The 18,891-nt window shown below is 63.8% G+C and overlaps 2 protein-coding genes and 1 long non-coding RNA gene across 4 annotated transcripts in view; 2 read left to right on the forward strand and 1 right to left on the reverse strand.

The window, feature by feature from the left end:
- Positions 1–18,891, reverse strand: part of KCNT1 (potassium sodium-activated channel subfamily T member 1) — a 299,723-nt gene that overhangs the window by 52,126 nt on the left and 228,706 nt on the right. The window lies entirely within an intron of this gene.
- Positions 4,674–7,211, forward strand: LOC309846272. The gene is made up of 2 exons (XR_014301831.1): positions 4,674–5,207; positions 6,190–7,211. It is a non-coding gene; the product is annotated as an uncharacterized lncRNA (long non-coding RNA).
- Positions 9,122–18,891, forward strand: part of NACC2 (NACC family member 2) — a 66,046-nt gene continuing 56,276 nt past the window's right edge. The window contains exon 1 of one of the 2 annotated variants that reach the window (XM_082696491.1): positions 9,122–9,270. The gene's annotated coding sequence lies outside the window, so the exon portion shown is untranslated. Of the gene's footprint in view, positions 9,271–17,624; positions 17,766–18,891 lie in introns of those variants that run through there. The other variant, XM_082696493.1, reaches the window with a different exon arrangement.

Here is an 18,891-nt window from a genome sequence, read left to right on the forward strand (position 1 = left end):
CCCCTCCCCTGGGCGGCCACATGGAGTGACTTCAGGAACGTGCTCAGGTAGCCCTCCTGCCAGCTCTGGGCCACCCTTCTCGATGACTAGCTGCAGGCCATGGCTCCCGCTCCTGCCCACCTGAGCCCTGGAGTCTCACTTGGGTCGGGGTGGAGAGTAGAGCCCTGCCCCCTAGGCTGCTCCTCTAAGCAAGACCCTTGGCCAGACTGGGGACAGGGAGCAGAGGACTCAGTTCTCCCGCAAGCCAGAATAAGGGGGAGGGGAAGAAGGAGTGGGAGTCACACCTGGGGTGTCCCATGGAACCCCCCACTCACCTCCCTGGCCCCAGACCCCATGCCATCTCCAGAGGCCCCTGTCTCAGGGTCAGGCCATGGCTATGGTGGGCCCAGGAGCAGGGATACGGCTGGAGGGGCTACGCCCAGCACTGTGCCCGGCTCCTCTGAAGGGATGTGCCCACTGAGGGGCATAGCCCCTGAGCATGAGCTCCCAGAGTGGGAGGTCTGAGTGGGGAGCCTGTGCTGAGGGCACCGCTACCCCCTCAGGAGGTCCTGGTTCATGGTAGCGTTCACCCCGAGGGTTCCATCTGGGTATTGTTCCACCTGCGGGCACCCAGACCTCCCCCGAGGTCGGGGGGGGGTGCCCAGCCCATCTCAGAGGGTTCTCCTGGTGGGCACACCTCGGATCCCAGTGCAGACCCCACCCCCCCTGGCTGGCCCTTGAGAATGAAGTTTAGTCTTCCTGCGCTTCCAGACCCCCAAGCACCCGGTCTTCTTGGCAAGACCAGACCCAGGTTTGAATCTGCAGGGCCCAGCTGCCCACCGGCTGCCTGGCGGCAGGAGGGAGCTCCTGGCGAATGCGCCGTAGCGTGTACGTGCGACCTCAGACCCAGTGTTCCTGCCCTGCCATGCTCCATCTTGTCCAGCTCGCCCCCCGTCATCCCCGAGGGCGCTGGGTCCACGGCTGGCTGCCAGCCCTGCTCCTGCAGTGCGGAGAGCAGGCCGGGCCAGGCCCCATGGCACTCCGCATGGATCCCAGCAAGGACAGGCACACTCAGACCCTAATGCGCACCCTATCCACCTGGGGGGTCCCCTCAGCAGGACAAGGGCCTAGGGGTGGGCAAAGGAGGAGGAGCAGGAGGTGGGGGACCACGCAACACAGCAGCGTGGTCCAGAAGCCACTAAGTGCTTGTGGAGGTGGGCGGTCCGACCCTGTGGCCGGATGCTGAGACGTCAAGGGAAGATCGGGGCGCACTACTGGACTTGGGGCAGGGATGACCCCCAGTGACAGGACTGAGCCCTGGCCGCATCTGGTCTGATGCCTGGGATCATGTGCCCCAAGCAGGAACCACCCGGGGAGTCCTGCAGCCACAGAGGAGGCTTGATTCCCCCAAAATGTCCTTCCGTCTTCCCATCTGGGGAAATGGGTATCACAGGCCTCCCACCTGGGTCCTTCTGGCTCCCCCTCCTGGGGTCCTGGGAGGATCCCCAGAGGGTCTCCTGGAACCCAGCAACCAGGAGACCTCTTCTCCACATGCACGGGGAAGCTTATTTGGTGTGGAAGGAGAGGAATCCTGGCTCCGCTGACCAGGTGGTCCCTTCCCTCCACACCCCCCACCTTCCCCGACGCCACTGGGAGCCTGTCCCCCTGCACGGACACTCAGCCAACGCCTGGCAGGCTGCTTCCTCCTCTCATGTCCATGCATAGCATTTGGTGTTTTTTCTAGGAAAACAGGTATCAGATTCATGTCTTCCTTGCTTTTAAGCACAGAGCTCTGGGGCAGCCCATGTGCTGGGCAGCCGTCCCCAGACCGCGTGCATCTTCCCGCAGTGAACAGTCGCCATTGAACGTGGACCCCCTGCACCCCCTGCCCCCCTCCAGTGGGTGACCCCTTAGGTATTTCAGTACATGGGATCTGGACATGGCTCCGCTCCACGGGGAGACCACGTGCGGATGTTCGGTCGAAGGACACCGGGTTGTGTTCACACCTTGGCCGTTGTGAACGGGGCCATGAACACGGGGGCACAGAAAAGGCTTTGAGACCCTGCTCCAGATTTTCACTCACATCAGAAGCGGAACTGCTGGGTCGCATGTAATTCTCTTCAGTTTGTGAAGAACTGTACGCCTTTCCCCACGGCGGTCTCTGGCCAGTTCCCGGTTCCAACTCCGCGATGGCCTCTCACCATGTGCACATGGCTTTCTGGACCGTGGCATTCTGGGGGGTTCTGGGGGTTCTGACTGTGCCCCCGTCTCAGACAGAAGGCCCTGGAAAGCTGCCCCGGCCCACACTGCTCTCCCCCCGCCGTGTCCCAGGGCCGAGTCCCGGGCCTGGCACACAGCCCTGCTCACGGACGACCTGGCCTCCTGCTCTCTGGGGGCAGGTGTGCAGCCTGTCTACCCCGTACCATGCGACGGGCCCTGCCTGCCACCCTCCTGGGCTGCCTGTGCTCTGACTGGGCCTGTCTCAGCAACTATGTCTCCTCACTTAGGGGCCAGATTAAACCATCTGCAGGGGTGTAGAAGTGCACCCCAGGAGGGAACCCAATGCTGTGAGAGCCAGCTTGGGGGTCTAAACAGCTTCCCTGAAGACCTGAATAGGATGGAACCTAAAGTAGGACCTAAAGTATAAACCAATCAGAGTTCACGTGCCAACACAGGGAGAGGAGGGATCCCAGGCAGGGGGACTGCAGGTGCAAAGGCCCTGTGGTCATGGGCACAGACTGGCGGGCCGTGTGCTACAAGGACAGGGTGGGTGGGTGGAGGACAGAAGCTGGGCAGCGGGCAGAGGCTGGCTCCTCAGGCCTAGAGGGAATTCACTGAGCACAGGGTGAGGCCCCGTCAGGTCAGCCCTTCTCTCCACTCTGGCTACTCCTTCTCCCTTCCCCCTTCGCCCCTGCTTCTCATCCTTGGACACCTCCCTAGTCCCCAGCTCCTGTGTCTGCAGGACAAGCAGACTCTCCATCAGAAACACAGAAGTTTGAAATCCCCCTTGTCCAGGGTCTTCATCATCTGCAGGGGTGCATGGACTGGCACGGGTGGGGGACCACGGCCTGAACCCCAGGAGTCTGTTGCCAGTTTCAGTACAGAACGCGCTTGGTCCCCCTTCCGGTTTGGGCTGATGCCTCCTAATGTGGACGCCGCACAGACAGTGTGCAGGGCCTGCAAGCAGGGCCCGGAGCCGCCAGAGCTTGCACGCCGCCCTGGGGCTTCTGAGAGCACTGTGACAACGCCCAAAAAGGGCCACCGGAGACCTCCCGTGCCCCTGTGCCTCAGGCCCCCAGGAGTACTTGCAGCCCCGCGTGTCCCCAGAGGGGAGAGGGGGACTCCCAGGGGTGGAGGGGCTGCCGATTCTCCAGAGCCATGGTAAGAGGAGGAATGACAGAGGGACCCAGGAGCCTGGCTCTGGGGCAGCTAAGCTGCTGGCCCCTTTGCCGGAGGGGCATGGAGACTGGAGACCTGTTAGCACCTCCCATTGTTCTTCCCCTCCTGCAGGAATGCTCACAGTGCTGCCCTGCACGCAGGCCCCCCAGCGCCCAGGAGCGGGGCCAGGAACAAAGTGAGGTAGTTTCCTGGGGAGGGGTGTGGGCTGTGTTCAAGGTTGCCCCCTGACAGGAGCCAGGGTCTGATGTCTGGAGCTGGGCAGTGGCTGGACGGTGGCCCGGGGCCCTGGGGCAGATGGCGCCTGGGCGTCCCTGCCCGGTGTCCTGTGCCTTGTTGAGTCAGGGGCACGCAGGGCTGGGTAGGGCGAGAGGAGCAGGGAGCTAGTGAGCAGGCTTACAGAAACCAGATGTGGAGACGGGTTACAGGTGAGACAGTAAGAAGGTTGGGCAGGAATGCCTTGTTTGTGCTCCTGATGCTGGAACAGGCGTCCCCTGTGTGATACAGACACGATATTGACTGAGTTCTCTTGTCAATGTTCTAAAAAAAGGCGGACTCTGGAGGCCCTGCAGGCAAGCCATGGTGGACGGTCCCTCCAGAGAGAGCCCCTTTCCTTTCCTTCCTGTTCTCACCTTCACTTAATACACTTTCGCTTCACCTCACCCTTGGGTGGCCCCAAGATCCGTTCTTCGACTCCACGAGACCAGAATCCTGCAACACTGGGGCCCAGGGCGGCCATGAGGTGTGGGCGGCTCTTGCTCCCTCCACCTGTGGACCTGGCTCCCCCTGAAGTCTTCCCCAGTGCCAGCCTGGGGTCCCGGGCAGACGTGCTGAGGGGGTAGGCCATACGAACCGGTGGGACCGTTTGCTGGCCTCGGTTCGAATCCCAAACTGGGGATGGGGTGGGCAAAACCTGACAGGGCCAAGTGGGGGCCGCACTTGGCCCGCGAGTCTGGGGGTTGGGGTCTGCGACATCGCTGGCTCCTGCCCCGCTTAGATGGACGAGGCAGGTCTGCTCCCCGAGCCTGGGGTGAGACTAGGGGCCCTGCTCCAACCCTGGCTGCAAGGGGACGGCCCGAGCGCCCAGGCGTTCAGTGACACCCTCCTCCCCCCCCCGCCGCGCTGCATGGTTGGCACAGAGCAGGATCCTAACAAAGGGGCCCTTTGTGGGCCACTGGCGTGTGGCCGCACACAGGCGGCCAGGGCCTCTCCCGGAGCTTCCCGGGGGAGGGGCCGGAAGTGGAGCCTCATGGCTTCTCTGGCAGCTGCCCAGTCTCGGGGTCAGGGTCGTCCCTGAGTTAGCCTCTGCTGAGAACGCGGGTGCTTGGGGTGATGGCAGGACAACCCTCCACCGGCCGCTCCCCATTGGGGCTGAGGAAGAGCCCACCCGGGGCAGCTTCCCAGGGAGGGTGAGGGACCCACCATTGGTCAGGTGTTTACTTTGGCTCCGGTGAACTCCTCCTTGGACCATAGAGAGCAAACGCCTCGGCGCTGAAGGCTTTCCGGCGTCCTTGCTTCTGCGCCGACGGGCCAGCGTGGGACAAGGAGGGTAGACACCCTCCTTCACGGCCCCTGCGCAGGCCTGCCCTGGCCCCGGCCCCCGGGTGCAAGGACGCGCGGTGGGCACCCAGATCCCACTCAGCTCAGGCCGACAGGACTCTGCGTGCACCTGCTGGGGGAGGCTCCGTTTTCCTGCTCGGCCATTTACGGGGCTGGAGTCTGTTCTCATGCCAGCAGACCCAGCCAGGGTCTCACCCTGGGGTCCCCTGCCTACTGCTTCCCGTCCTGCCAACAGAAGACTCTGGACACTCAGGGACCCCCAACTCAGACAGGTAGACAGGGGCTCTGGCCCCTCATCACTGAGGGCACAGCACCCCTCAGGCTCCCACACTCTGTAGACATCTATGGTCACCTGACCTATACCAGGCACCCTACTGGGCCAGGGCTAGGGTGGTGAATAATATGGGAGGGCTGGTGCCTGTGGGGGCGTGAGTGTCAGAGTGGATTAGCACCCAGGGTTGGGTCAGGGAGAGTCAGCGGGCAGCGGCCCATCTGTCACTTTTATATGGGAGGGTTGGGAAGGCCCAGTCTCCAGAGATGACTGGGCAGAGACCCAAAGGAAGCAAATCGTCTCAAAGACATGGCGGGTGGAGGGGGAGGTACGGGCAGTGGGATCGGCAGGTGCAAAGTCCCCGGGGCAGAAGGATGCCCGCAGTTGGAGGCCCCGCAGAAACCAGTGCGCTGGAGCAGAGCTGGGAGCTGGAGCTACATCAGGACCAAGTTGTGGGGAGCGTGCGCTGGGGACCCAGGTCTTGGCCATTGCAAAGACTTGGGCTCAAGTTCTGTGTGGGAAGGAGATGGGGGGCACTGAGGGATCTGAGCAGAGGGGATCTCTGATCGGACATGTTCAGAGGCATCTCTGTGGTCCTGTGTGGTACGAGACCTGGATGGGGCAACGGGAGGGGGAGCCGGGGGACCCCAGCTTTGGGGCTGCTGCAGTAACTTGGGGAGAAGGGGATTAGACCGGGAGGGTCTGCGGAGAGATGGTGGGTGTGAGAAGGGGTCAGCTGTGCGGTGGAGCTGCAGGCCTAGGGGACCCACAGGACCTGGGATGGGAGAAAGGTGACCCATAAGCCGGTGTTTGGCCTGAGCTGTCCAAAGGGTGAGCGGCCACTTGCTGAAGCAGAAGAGGCAGCGGGAACAGGCCTAGGGCACGGCAAGGGACTCTGTCCGGCCATCAGCCACCCAAGCGGGCAGTCGAGGAGGCAGCTGGCTGAGTGCATCTTGAGTCTAGGTGTGTTTGACCGTCCTTAGTCCTTCAAGACAAGCCTTGGATGGAGGAGGTCAGTGTCTTCCAGAATGGATGCGGCACAGCGCGCAGACCTGACCCCCAAAACCGCTCACGGAGGACGCCCGGGACAGACCCGTGGAGGAAGCAGAGTTTGGGGTACGTGTGGCTGGAGGAGCCCTAGGAGGAGAAAGGTGCCCCCCCCAGATTCCTCCTGGACAGATGGCCAACCCCGGGGTGGTCAGGTTTGCACAGAGCACTGAGCCACCTGCAGGACCCTCCAAGGCTTGTGGCATCCGGGGGAGGACAGACAGGCGGCCAGGCACTGGTTCTCTCCCTCGCTCCCAAGTATCCCCGGGCCCCCACCCGAGGACCCCCCCCTCTGTGGCTTATCTGTTTGCAGATTTATCTCTTGTCACCTCCCTCTCCCCACCCTCGCCCCCGCCCCCAGCCCTATGCTCTCTGCATTAGGGAAGGATCTGACGCCAGGCCCGGCCTTCCTGAGCCGAGGAAGCCCCCCTTGGCACGGCAGAGGGGCTGCGGCGCTAATCAGATCCCTCAGGAGGGGACTGTGGCCCACCCGCCCGCCTATCAGCGCCCACACCAAGCTGACTGCTCGCCACATCTAACTCACAGCAGAGGCACGAGGCGCTCGGGCCCACACCCTGAGTTCCTTGGTGACCCAGGCTGGGAGCCCTGGCTGAGCGAGCCCGGGACTGGCTACACGTTCGTCCACGTTCGTCCAGAGCTGCGCTATTCTCATTGGCAAAACAGGAGTAGGAACAGAGCTAACCTCATGGGAGTGTCGGAACAGAAAGTTAGAGCGCGCCCCGGACACGCAGCCCAGGCCTGGAAGTGAGTTAGAGGGCAAAAAAGCATTGGTATTTAAACGTCTGGGTGGCTCGGTTGTTAGGCAAATGCCTCCGGCTGGGGTCACGATCTCGGGCTCCTTTCTGCAGGGAGCCTGCTCCCTCTCCAGCTTCTGTTCCCTCCCACTGTCTCTCTCCCCGTCAAATAAAAAATCTTTGTTACAAAATAAAAAACAAAATGTGCTCTTGCAGACTCACACCCAGATGCCCAGAAACAGCGCCGAATCCTGGTAGTTACCCTTGGGGAATGGGTTCCTGGTTCCCTGCTGTCTTTTAAAACTTCTCAGTGTTTTCCAAATGTCCTCCATTAAAGAAGAAAGCCTTCCTTTGATATTTAGAAAACAAAGTGAGGGAACCGATCGGAATGTGCGAAGTGTGAATCAGCTCCCCAGGTGAGCAGGGTCCCCCAGGGAGTGGCAAATAGAGGTCGCGGTGCTGTCTTCGCTGCCTGCTGGGGGGCGGTCACCCCTCCAGACCTTCTGTGGGGCCTCATGGGCCACCAGGAGAGGACCTCAGTGGCCTAGTGGATGGCTTCTGTGGCCTCACGCTGGGCTGGAAGTGCCCATAGACTAGTCTGTCCCTGCTCACCATGTCATCCGTAGAAGCCCCAATCTCCAGGAGGCTTGAGGAGAAGGTCAGGGCTGGGGGGAGGGATGCGGGGGCCAAGCTGGGGGGTTTGTGTTTTCACTGCCCAGTTGGTCCAGAGCACTTAGGAGCCAGCGGGAATCCCAAGGCTGCAGGGGTGGCCTGCAGGCACCCAGCCCCCAGCCCCCACCTGTTCCAGAGCCTTCTGCATGCAGACAGCCCCTGGGTGGAGGAGCTCCTGCTGGAGGTTTACCTTAGTCTCCCTCACCTTGTACCTCTGGAGCCACGTGACCACATGCCAAACCACATGACTGTGTCTCTAGTGGGTAGAGAGAGGCTCCCTGGACACGCCCGACTGCCCCATGGGGTTGGAAGGGGCAGTAGGCTGCACTGGTCTGGAGGTGAGGAAACCGGAACCCTGTTTGGGTCTGAGTGGTGATCTGGGGGTGTCATACTCATCCTGCCAGAGGGCAGGGCAAGGCAAGAGTGAGCTGGCGGGAGGATGTTTTTGTGCAGACCCGCAAGTTGGGGTTGGTGGTCCGTCTATGATCAGGGTGAAGGATCTGGCTTGAGGTTGGGACAGAAGTACTTGGACCAGCTTCTGAGCATTGTCCTATGAATGACCTTGGCTAGATGGCAGGGCTTTAGCCCTAGCCTCTGACTCCCAAGGGGTCTAGAACATTCTCTGGGAAGACGAGTGGACACCTTGTTCTCCACGCTAATCTCCTCCTCCCGACCCCATGCTCAAGATCACTGTTCTGGTACCTCCCTCATTTTCCCACGAGGACCCTTGTGGGAGGGAGGGAGCCACGCTGCCTCTGGCCCCGGGGGACCACTGTGGCCTGTCCTGACCCCAGACCCCAGATTAGGATGGGGGCGACTGAGAAGGGGGGCGTTCGTGGGTCCCTTCTGATGTGCGGCCCGTTTCACTCAGAGGCGCAACTCTGTCCACAGGAAGGAACCTCGGACAAACTTGGAGCCGCAGGGCTGGGAGGGGAGCGGGACGGCCGGGAACACATCCCAGTAGTCGCCAGTGTGCCCGGATCACGCCAGGCCTGAAAGCAGCCCGGGTCAAGTTCCCGGCGCGAGCAGGAGGCTCCGGTGCCCGGCGTCGGGTTCGCCCAGCCGTGCTCCCGCATCCCCGCGGTCCTGGCACGCGCTCCCGCCGGCGCCGCCGCTCGGTGCAGGCTCGGCCGCCGCAGAGAGGGGGCGCTACGGGGCCCGGGACCCCCCCAACCCCCTGCTGCTAGGGTCCGTGGAGGGGGTCGGAGGGCGGGGGTAGGGAAGGGCGTGGGTCCGGCGCGGGGCGGGACGCTGGGAGGCGGGGGACGGAGGGTGGCGCGGAGGGGCCAAGGACCTCCCCGCCCCCCCGCCCCGCCCCTCGCCCCGGGACGCCCCGCGCCCCCTCCCCCCTCGGGCGCCTCCACCCGCGCGTCGCGGCTCCCACCTGGCGGCGGGGCGCGCACCCCCAGGGCGGCGAGTGCGCGCGCGCGGCCGGCGCGCTGTCCCTTTAAACGGCCCGCGGCGCCTCCCCGCGCCCCGCCCGCCGCGGTGCGGCCGGTGCTGGGCGAGGCCGGAGAAAGTCCATGTGAGCCGGAGCGCGGGGACGAGACTTCCTGCCGCCGCAGGCCGGACCGGGCCGGGCGCCCGCAGGTACGCCCAACTTGGCGCCGCCGGCCGGGCCCCGCCGCCGCACTTCCCGCAAACTCCGCGGCGCGCCCGGCCGCCTCCTGCCGCAGTGCCCGCCGGCCGCCCGCAGCCCAAGTTCGCGCGCGCGCCCGCCCGCCGGCCCGGGGAGGCGGCGGGGCCCGGCCTGGGGAGGCGCCGACCCGCCCGCGCCCGCCCCGAGGGGGGCTGCGAGCGGGGCCCCGGGCGCCTCCCGCCCCCCTCCCGGCGGGCGGCCGCGGGGCCTCGCTCGGGACGCCCGGCCCCCGCCCCAGCGCGCCGCCCCGGCCCGGCCCTCCCGCGCGCCGAGGCCCGGGGCCAGGGTCCGAGAACGGCCGCGCTGCTGCGCATCCGCCGGGCCGGCGCCTCTCCCTCCCGGTCCCGGGGTGGGGGGGGAGGCTGGCTTGGGCGTCCCTGCCCCCCCCCCCCCCGTCCCTCCCTCGTGCGGACCCCGGCGCGGGGAGAACCTGAGGGCCGGCTGCCCCGGGAGGGGGCTCGCACCTGTCATCCGCGGCTCGGACCCTGCGGAGCTGAGGTCTTGGTGCTCAAGCCCCTTATCCGCGGACCTCAGAGGTGACCTCTGAGGCCGCTGCCCGCGCCCACGCCCATGACCCAGGGGGACGACCTAGGTTCTTCCGAACTCTGCCGCGTTGGAGGGTGTGTGTGTTGGGGGGGGGTCATGAGGTCAGAGGTCACCTCCAGGCCCCTCTTCCGGGCCTCTTAGAAGTTTGGTCTTGGAGCTGGTGATTGCCAACTCTCTCCTGCCGCCCTTTAATTAAACTGTGGGCTTGCAGGTGGTAGGTGTCCTGGGGCTGGCCTTACAGGCCGGCCGCCCTGCACCCGCCCTCCTCCTCCTCCCTCTCGGTCGCCTCCAACTCCGAGATGATGCGCGCCATGGACAGTTGGGCTCCTCCTCTCTAGCGGTAATTTTTGGGGCTCCCTGAGCACCCAGCTGTGTGTATCCTGGTAGGCGTGTTCTACCTGAGCAAGTCCCCTGTGGGGGAAGTTGGGGGGGGCAGTGGGCCCCGGAGGCCAGGGTCCTGCCTGCCCCCAGTGTGCTGGCCCGGGAGGAAAGCTGCTGGTTCTCTGCAGTCTGTAAGCTAGGCCCCTCCCCAGGCAGAGGGGGCAGAGACCCATGCGGTTGCTCCCCCCCCCCCCCCCCCCCCCCCCCCCCCGCATCCTGCACCCACAGGCCGCTGGCCCACCCTACGGACTGGTCTGGTCTGGTGTGGTTCCCTCCGCAGCCTTCTCTCTCCACCCCTTACCCTTCCTCCTCCTCTTCCTCCTCCTCCTCCTCCTCCGGAGCCCCTGAGCACCGTCCCCTCCCCCTCCAATGTGCCCAGAAGACAGCAGCAGGGGCTCTCTGCACTGACTCGCTTAAGTCTCCTGAGGAAGCTGGTGACACGGCCTCTGTCACTGGCTCTGTTTCACAGGTGAGGAACCAGCTTGGCATGCAGCAGCCAGGCAGAGGGTCAGGCAGCGGGCGCTGCCTCCCACCTCCCAAAGAGCCACCTTGTGGCTACTCCTATGGCCCCCTGTGGTGCCTGTCCCTCCCAGGAGGTCCTTTGGCATTTCGGTAGGGTCATTCCACTGTTGGGTGGCACCTTGGTTGGAGCCGGAGCCAAGGAAACAGGAGGAGGAGACCCACGGTGTGGGGCCCCGGCTCTCTCCGTGAGCCTGCCGGGAGGAGCACACGACACCAGGTATCACTTGTCACCTCGCCCAGAGGTCTGAGCTCAGTAGCCACACCCAGGGCAGAGGCGGTGCTGACCAGAAGCCGGCTCTGCCTACCCCCTCCTGCAGCCCTGCAGAGGTGCCCCCGCTCCGGCGCCCCTGGGCTGCACGAGACTGTCTCTGGGTTCTTTCCCTGGTTTCCAGCTCAGTCCCGAGCATGTGCGTGCCTCACGGGCCAGGGTGTCAGCACAGGCTGGGCTGGCATCTGCAGCCAGGGTTCCTCGTGAACCTTGGCCTCAGGGTCCCACCTGCCTGCCTTGCGTCCTGGGCTACAGTGGGCCTTGTACCCACCTGGGTCAGGAGATGAGAATTGTGGCGTTGACCCTTTCCAGAACTTTCCCAAGGCGCCACCCCACACCACGGCCTCTGAGGCCTGCGCTTCCTGGAATGCAGAACTGGGTGTGGGTGAGGAGGGTCAGCACAGGGCCTCCAGTTGCAGGCCCCAGCACTGCCATCACCAAGGGAGAAGTCTCCATGTCCTGAGGCCTCGCTCCCGGGTGCCCAGAGCTGCCTGGTGCGGGCCCCTTCCACCTGGGCGTCCCCTATCTGGGCTCTCCCTGCACTCTGTTGCCCGGAGGGGGGATCTACAGGGGGTGGGAGCAGCCCCCCAGGCTGGGGGCAGCTGTGGTCAGGGTCTGTTGAAGCATAGCCCAAAAGCACGAGGTGGCTCTTAAGGAGGCGGGAGGCAGCGCCCACTGCCTGACCCTCTGTCTGGCTGCTGCGTGCCAAGCTGGTTCCTCACCTGTGAAACAGAGCCGGTGACAGAGACCTTGTCTCCCGGCGGCGTCCTTGGGAGACTTAAGTGACAGTCCGTGCCCAGAGCCCCTGCTGCCCTTCTCTGGGCACCTTGGGGGGGGTGGGCTCTGGAGGAGAGGAGGGGTTGGAAGGGGTAGGGGTGGAGAGGGAAGACCTGGGGAGAGACCCACACTACCCCAGGCCACACCAGGTCACGGCCTTCACCCGGGAACACGGCACGTGTGCAGTGGGCATGCTGGGGAGGTTTGGCGGAGGCTAGGATCCGGGGACGCCATGAGCTGCCTCTCTGTTCAGGGTAGTGTCAGCCACTTGGTTTCTGCCTGAGGCTGGTCTTCCAGGCCTGGGCTTTTGGAAGGGAGCAGGGCTCTGTGATGTGCTGCTGCTGCTGGGTGTGGGGGGTCCCAGGGCAGGGTCAGGCGCAGCTAGTCTGAGCTGCTGCTGGGAGCGGCGCCAGCGCTCAGCCGCCCCACTTTGGGAGCTAGTGAGGTCCAGTCGGGGCTGGGGTCTGCCTGGGGCTGGGGAGTGCCTCGGGGCGGTTGAGGGTGGCTGGGTGGGGCCTCTTGCCTGCCCTGGCCTGCAGGGTGTCCTGGGCCCTCCCGGAGCCGCTCTCCCAGCACCGAGCTACGCCGCTGCCTGGCCTGCTCCCGGCCAGCCGCCCAGTCTTCCCCGAGATGAACAGTTGGGCTCTCGGGTGCTTCTGCAGCTCAGCTTGGGGCTACAGCCCGTTGTCTGTTCGGGTGTGCACCTCAATTCAGGGGTGTGTGGGCCCCACCCTGGGACCGGTGGGCGAGGTCTGTGTGGCCGCGGGCTGCCGCTGGGGTGCCTGAAAGGTCTTGCTCCTCCCTCGGGGACGGAGCTCCAGGGACCCCGCGTGCAGGCCGGGGAGGGCAGTGAGCCCTGCTGTCCTCAGGGTAGGGCAGGGATCCTGGCGATCTGGACTTCTCCTAGTGGACGCTTGCTCTCACCAGGCCTGGCTCTCCGGCTCTTCTGCTGGCCAGGGCTCCCTCCTCGTGTCTCCTGCGGCTGCTGCCTGCCGGGAGCTGGGCTCTCTCCGCCGTGACCTCTGGCCTTTGTGCTTGCGAGTTTAGGTTTTGGAAGTGGGGCCTTGGATGGGGGTCTGGCGGGCTGTGGGTGGACACCGAGGGGTTTGGAAGTGGTCATAGACGTTTGGGACGTGAACTTTGGAGTGAGGCTCGCTGGTGGCCGCCGTGGTGGTTAGCGCCTTTTGAGTGGGGCAGTGTCCTTGAGGGCAGGGGCAGCGGGAGCACATGGGAGTGGGAGAAGGTAATGGAGGGGTCTGACCATGACCCTGGGCTCTGCAGGCCCCTCCCCAGCCCTCTGCCGTGCCTGCCGGCTGGCCCCTGCTCCAGCCGATAAGGCCCGGGGGCCTGACACAGTGGCAGGGGCTCTCCCAGGTCACATCCTGCCTGGCGCTGTGTGACCTTGGATGCTCCGCGCACCCTCTCTCTGCCCCACCCTGGCCTGTGTGTTTCCCTGTGAAGTTGTAGCTTCCTTGTTTGCTCGCCGGCTGAAGGTGAGCACCTGCCTCTGCCTTGCCCCTCTGCAGGTCGGGCCCAGGGCCCTGTCGGGACGCCCCTCCCTGAAAGTAGGCTGGAGCCAGGGAGGGGCACATGTCCCTTTAAGGGGAGGCTGCTTCTCCTTGGCTCTGGGGAGGACGCAGGCATACTTGCCTCCGGAGGCCTTGTTCTCCGTCCCAGGGGGAGGAGAGGCCGGCCCCGGGTCTCTGAAGGAATCTGCCCCCTCCCCCTCGGCCTGGGGCCCTGGCATCCAGGAGGGCACATGGCCATGGATGGGCCCCGCCCAGCGCCTGCCTGTGTGCTGGGGAAGCAGGCAGGTCGGGGGCGGGACCGTAGGGGCCTGAAAGTGCCCATATATAGTCACGGGGTTTGAGCCGAGTGTGTCTGTGAGCTGTGTCCCGGGCCCAGCCCCCTGCCCGACTCCCAGGTCCCCCGAGGGAGGCCTTGCCTGGGGGTGGGTGGGCTGGGGGGTGTTGCTGAGAGGAGGTGGATTTGGGGTGACACCATCGTGCAGAGCAGCCGTGCTCTGTGAGTGTTTGTTGATTGCAAATAAAAATCTCCCTGAGCCCTCCACAGTCAGGACCAGGTGCATCTCTAGGAACTGTCTTTGGGAGTTGGATCTAGAGCTCTGTGGCTGCCACACCCAGGAGAGCTGCCTGGGCTCCTCGCCTGTGGGGGTTGGGGGTGGGACGCCCTGGCTTGGGCCCCACAAAACCCTTGTGTTATGCCCCTAGATGCCCACTCCCCATTCCCCCAGCACCAGGGCTGCACACTCTGATGGCTGCGTGCTGTGGATGTCATGTCCCTCCTGGTCCGCCGGACGCCGATGGGAGCCTGGACTGCGGGGTGGCCCCGTGCCTGTGGCTCGGGAGCAAGAGGACGTTGCCCTGCGTGTTTCTGGCCTGCAGGCTTTCCCGGGGCTCTCCGGCCTGGCTTCCGGCTTCTGCCCCTGCTGTCTCCTTTCTGTGCCCTGTCCCTGCCCCTGTGCCAGGAAGGGAGAAATACCCGCATTCCTGACTTCTGTGCCGTTAAAATATCACAATGTTAACATAGTTCTGCTCATTTAATTTAGTTTCCATTGCGGTGCCGAGTGCCTCTGAAATTGAGCATCCCCATACTTTTGTTGTGTCAGCAGTTTTTTCTTCCCTTTTTTTGGGTATAAAACCATTAGAGAGGCAAGATTAAAAAGATACATTACAATTAAAATGTTAATGAAATCTGCATCATACAACTTTTGGAGCCCTTTAGGCATTAATCTTGCCTCTGTCATGTCCATTAACTTCGGCTAAGCTTGTTCCACACTGACCCCTGCTGAGAGATTTGTGCTATAATTGGATTTTTTTTTTAATAAAAAGGAAAAAAAGGCTTTTAAGAAAATAAAGGTTGAGTGGTGGCTCTGGCTCCTAAGCGAAGGGAGGGGGGAAGCAGGGAGTACACAGCCTCTCCCTGGAGGGCTCCCCCTCTGAGCAGGGTGGGGACCCCTGCCCCCCCAGCTCCAGCTCCCCCGCGGCTACCCCAGGGTCCCTCAGACCAGCCACTCAGTGGTGGGTGGGTCCCTGGGACAGGACGGCCTCCCAGGGGTGTTGGATGAGCTTCTTTTGGGGTGAGGGTGTGCAACAGTCAAGGCTAATCTCACCTGCCTGGGGAGAGGTGCAGAGCCCAGATGCTGGGCTGGGGGGGGTCGGGGGCATCGCCAGCCAGGCCTTTGGTGGGATGAGGAAGGGCCGTGGGGTGGGCACCAAAGCCTGGGATTTTCTCAGGATTGTGCATCCCCGGAAGGCTGGCCTCCTGGGCACTGGGGTCTCCAGCAGGAGGCTGGGGCTGGGGCCTGTGGGGAAGGGGAGCCCCTCTGGCCTCCTGTCAGGGCAGTTGGGATCCCTGGTCAGTGTGGGTGGTAGGTGCCCCCACGGAGTTCTCTGTGTGGACTCGCCCTGGGCGGGGGCGGTGCCACAGCTGGGCAGGGTGCCCCGACCTGGGTGAGGCGGGGGTCCGGGGTGGCCAGTGGCCAGTGGCGTCTGGGTGCAGCCGGCGGGGCGGACTTTCCCGGACCCCAGTGCTGCAGTCACAGCCGTCACCGGGAAGCTGGTCAGGTGGTTGGCAGTGGGGCTGCTACAGACAGATTTCATGTCTGTGTGTTTTTGCAACACCTTTCTATAAAGGGAAACATAATTTAAAATATGATTACTTAGTGTTGTAACAGCCGCCTCAGCGCTCCACGCTATGCCGAGATCATTATCAGAGGCTGATATTAACTTGCAAAGAATATTATGCAAATTGCCTGCTGGCTCCTCCGGGAAGCCTGCTCCCGGGATGGGCGTGGGGCACTGGCCAGTGCCTCCAGGGGGACACTGAGGGACACCAGGAGCAGGGGCAGCTCGGACCTGGTGGAGGCTTCAAGGGGCGTCGTGATGTTTGCGGAGCGCTCATCGTCTCTGTGCTGGGACCTGGCCTTCCCCGAGGTCCCTGGGATCCGTGCAGACAGCCCTGTGGTGTGGTTCACTGTGGCCGGATCTGGGAGGAGCTGGACCTGGGGGTTCACGAGCCCCAAGCAGTTGTTCCCTGAGGGAGGGACTGAGGTCACAGACCCTTCCCCCCACCCCATGCCGCCCCGCCCTGCCCTGGGTGCTAAGGCCGACTTAGCACCCTGGCTCAGCCCGGGGGTGGGGTGGGGGGGTCCCCCCCGCTGCAGTTTAATGGCTTCAAGATTTCCTTCCAAGTTCCCTCTCCCCGTGTCTGGAATAAATTGGACAGAGCAAGTTTGGGGTAAAAACACCCCTGATCTCATGGGGCAGACAGTGTCCACCTGGAACTGGAAGCCTGGTGGCGCCCCACAGCCTCAGGCCCCCCGTGCTTCCCGTGAGTGTGGTCACAAGTGGGCAAGGTCAGGAAGGCAGGGACCGGGCCAGGGGTGTGTCAGCCCCCCTCCCAGCGTGGACAGAAGGCTGCCTCTCCCCGGGGTCATACGGCCAGGAAGAGGACTGGATTGGAAGCCGCTAGGGCTGGACAGGACCGGGCCGTGCCCAGGTTACCGCCAGGGCTGTCCCTGGGCTGCGCCCCACCAGTAGCCGCTTTCTGCAGAGTCTGGGTGTGTCATCTTGGGATTTCTGAACCCCGTTCCTCACTGTGCTGCTGTGGGACCCGAGGTAAACACGGTGGCCTCCCCGGGCCTTCGGTTCTTCACATGTAAAATGGGGAAGAGCTTTGAAGAGACGCAGGCGCGAGGCACATCCCCCTCTCTGGCTGCCGGGATGGTGATGGTCGGGGCAAACTCAGGCTCTGGCTAGAGGGCGGTCCCCGGCCTGCTATTGCCCCCACCGCCTGGGGCTTCTCTCTTTCCTGCAGAGATCCTCCCCCTCACCCCCCCAATTTGTAACTGCTGCTCTGGGGGTTCCCTTGGGTCCTGTGGGCTCCAGGACAGGAGTGATATTTGTGTTGGGGAATTCAGGCGGGCAGGGAGGGCATGAGCCGTGTGGGCACCCGGTGGGTGTGGCCCCGGCAACAGCTGACCCTACCCCTGGTGGCTTACAGTGACACGAGTTTGTTCTCGCCACCGTTCTGGAGGCCAGAGCCCAAAGTCAAGTGGGCCCGGCTGGGCTGGTTCCTTCTGGAGGCTCAGGGCCGAACCTTGGCCTCTCCCAGCTCCTGCTGGTGCCGGCGGGCCTCGGCCTCCCTTGGCTTGTAGCCTCATCCCTGCTGTCTCTGCCTCGATGGTCACACGGCTGTCCTCCCTCTGTGTGTCTGTGTTCAAATGTCCCTCTTCTGACGAGGACACCGGTCACGGGGGCCGGGCCCGCCCTAAGTCCACGACAGCATCGTCTCCGTCCTTAACTGGTCACGTCCGCAAAGACCCTCTCTCCAGGGAAGGTCCTGCTCTGAGGCCCGGGGTGGACGTGAGTCCAGGAGATGCTGTCAGTCCAGTGTGTGTGGGGTGGGGGGTGGTCACAGAAATCCTCCCGTGCCTGGCGGCCAAGGGTGGGCTTGCTGAGACAGGCCGAGTGGTTCTGCCCTGTGCTTGCCTGGGAAGGTGGGCATCCAGACACAAAGACAGTGGCCACTGCGCTGACTAGTAACGGACGGTGGGGCCGAAGGGTCAGTATCAGTTGGGATGTCTAGAAGGACCTTTGTTTTCGGGACTGAAGCCGGGGTCGAGGGCAGGAAATGGGGCCGTGGGCGGAGGAAGAGTTTCCTGAGACAGTGTCTGGTTATGTAAGTTTCGGGACAGGAGGCAGAATTTGTGTTAATTGTTGTAACCTAGTTTAGTTGGCCAGTCTCTGTCACGTGAAGGGCCAGGAAAGGCGTGTCGGTCACAGAGGAGTCCTCAGGGCTGGGCCTGGCTGTGTGCTGGCTCCCAAATGCGGCACAGACTGGGGCCACTGGGGCCCTCTGGCCCGTCCTCCATCCGCCCAGAAGAGAAGTGAGCTCCTGAAGTGAGGGGGAGGTAATCCAGGAGAGGAGGTGGGTCCCCAGAACGGGCTGGGGCAGTGGGATGTGGAAGCAAGAGCTGGTGCTGTCCTTGGGGTCCACACCTCGAGGGGTCCCCCCACTCCTGGGCCCAGGACTACAGGAAGTCGGTGGCTGGCTCTGGAGAGATGAGATGCGGGCCTTGGGGCCTTCCGTGGTGGAGGAGCAGGGTCCCCGTCTCTCCCCACGCCGCTCCAAGCCGCGCAGACCCACCTGGGCCAGGCCGGGCTGCAGAGTGAGGCCCCCGGGTCGTGGGGGGCTGCCCAGTGGTTTTGCTGTCGGTCTCTTGTCAGATTCTTAGTAACTCAGGAAAATGAAAGGAAAGCAACTCCTGGAATGATTTGACAGTAAGTTGCCCTGAGTGGTCACTGCGTGCCGTGTGCGCGGCTCCTGGTGGAGTCTGAGCGCGCCAGCCCGCGTCGCCCCTCGCCTGTGGGCCTGCGGTCCAAGCACAGGCCAGGGCTGCCTTCAACATTGTAATTCAGAAAAATTCTAGTTGCTTCTGTATACATTCTGTCATTTTAACCAGTTTTAAGTGCACAGTCCAGGGGCGTCAGGCCACTCACACTGTCTGTCCCCTCCATCCGTCCCCAGACCGTGGTCCTCTGCCCAGACTGGACTGCGTCCCGGTACACACGGGCCCCCTTTCCCAGCCCCCGCCCCCCAGCTCGCCCCCGCCCCTCCCCCAGTCCGCAGCCCCAGCACCTGCTCTCCGCCTCTGGAGTCTTTTTCTTCCCAGAGTGTTGCAGGAAACACAACATCGCGTTTGCTATCTTGACCGTTTTTGAAGTTTCATGGTTCAGTGGTGCCAAGTAACTGGCCACTGTCCACCTCCGGGACTTGTCCTCGGACAAGTAGGAAACTGGTCCCCGCGAGACAGCAGCTCCCTTCCCGGTGTCTGTGGGTCCTACGGTCCCGGAGCCTCACGGGGGCCAATCCTGTGGCGTTCGTCCCTCTGTGTCGGCTGCTCTCACAGAGCGCGGTGCCCTCCTTCACGGAGCACCGCGTGGGCTCCCACCTTCTAGGGCTGAGCCACGTTCCACGCCGTGGACGGACCACGTCTGCTTGCCCATTGCTCTGTCGATGGACACTTGGCTCATTTGCAGGTCTGCACGTCTGG

This window comes from Mustela nivalis, assembly GCF_964662115.1.
Source record: "Mustela nivalis genome assembly, chromosome: 13".
In the NCBI taxonomy this organism is placed as follows: Eukaryota; Metazoa; Chordata; class Mammalia; order Carnivora; family Mustelidae; genus Mustela; species Mustela nivalis.